This window comes from Callospermophilus lateralis, chromosome 20 (assembly GCF_048772815.1).
Source record: "Callospermophilus lateralis isolate mCalLat2 chromosome 20, mCalLat2.hap1, whole genome shotgun sequence".
In the NCBI taxonomy this organism is placed as follows: Eukaryota; Metazoa; Chordata; class Mammalia; order Rodentia; family Sciuridae; genus Callospermophilus; species Callospermophilus lateralis.
In genome coordinates, this window is record NC_135324.1 from 10,746,326 (window position 1) to 10,747,830 (window position 1,505).

The following is a 1,505-nucleotide window of genomic DNA, read 5'->3' on the forward strand; positions in this document are numbered from 1 at the left end:
GGTACCAACCAATCAGGAAACAAGCCAGCCCTAGTGCAAAGACAAATTACAGGCCTAGTCTGTATCTATCTCTATCTCTATCTCTCTCTCTCTCTCTCTCTCTCTCTCTCTCTCTCTCAATAATACTGGGGATTGAGCCCAGGGATACTTTACCACTGAGCACTGAGCTACATGCCCAGCACTTTTTATTTTGCTTATTTTTTAATACCAATGACTTCTTAAAAATTTGGGCGCAGAAACCATGCTAATCTTCTCTGTATCATTCCAATTTTAATATATGTGCTCCTGAAGTAAGCACTTATTTTTAAGACAGAATCTTGATAAGATGCTGAGGGTCTCACTAAGTTTCAGAGGCTGGCTTTGAACTTGTTGTTCTCCTGCCTCAGTTGCTAGGATTATAGGCATGCACCACCATACCCAGCTAGGCCCCAGGTCTTGATGCAACAGTGTCAGTGTCACATTATATAAAGAGCAGGTGGCAAGGGGTATATATTCATATGGTCCTTTTAGGGAAATACAAAGTGCCACAGATTGAATTTAGACCAGCTAGATCCAATAATTTTTTAAAAAATATTTTTTTAGTTCTAAATGGATCTTTTATTGTATTTATCTATTTATATGTGATGGTGAGAATCAAAACCAGGGCCTCACACATGCTAGGCAAGTGCTCTACCACTGAGCCACAACTCCAGCCCCTAGATCCAATAATTAAGGAGAACCAAAAACATTGTAGAGAAAGAATAAAATGAACAACAACTGACCCAGGGAATAGGAAAAAAACTTCAGGGGAAACAGTCTCTCCTCTCTTTCACCTCAGTATTAAGAATTGAACCCAGGACCTTGGACCTGTTAGGCAAGCACTCTGTGATTGAGCTATATTCCCACCTCTTTTTATTTTATTTTGAGACAGGGGCTAGGTTGCACAGGCTGGCCTTGAACTCCAATTCCCATCCCATTTCCCCACCATCCCATATTGGGGATTAAACCCAGGGCATTCTACCACTAAGTGACATCCCCAGTCCCTGCCCAGCTTTTTTATTTGGCAGGGGGGCATTACTGGGGATTGAACCAAGGGCTGCTTTACCACTGTGCCACATCCCCAGTCTTTTTTATTTTTATTTATTTTTTTATTTTGAGACATGATCTTTCTAGATTGCTTAGGGCCTCATTAAGTGACAGAGACTGGCCTCAAACTTTCATTTCTTCTGCCTCAGCCTCCCAAATAGCTGTGATTACAGGTGTGCACCATCATGCCCTTCCCCAGTCCTTTTTATTTTTTATTTTGAGAAGATAGGGTCTGCTAAATTGCTTAGGACCTCATTAAAATGCTTAGGCTGTTCTCAAATTTATTATCCTCCTGCTTCAGTCTCCCCAATAGCTGGGGATTATGTGTGTGTGCCACCATGTACAGTTCAGATTTTATTTTGTTTTTTAGTACTAGGGATTGAACCCAGGGGTGCTTTACCACTAAGCTTCATCCCCAGCCTTTTTCCCCCCCAGTTTTT

At 41.5% G+C, this 1,505-nt stretch overlaps 1 pseudogene; it reads right to left on the reverse strand.

The window, feature by feature from the left end:
* Positions 1 to 200: 200 nt before the first annotated feature.
* Positions 201 to 298, reverse strand: LOC143385724 (U6 spliceosomal RNA; annotated as a pseudogene).
* Between the last annotated feature and the right edge of the window lie 1,207 nt (positions 299 to 1,505).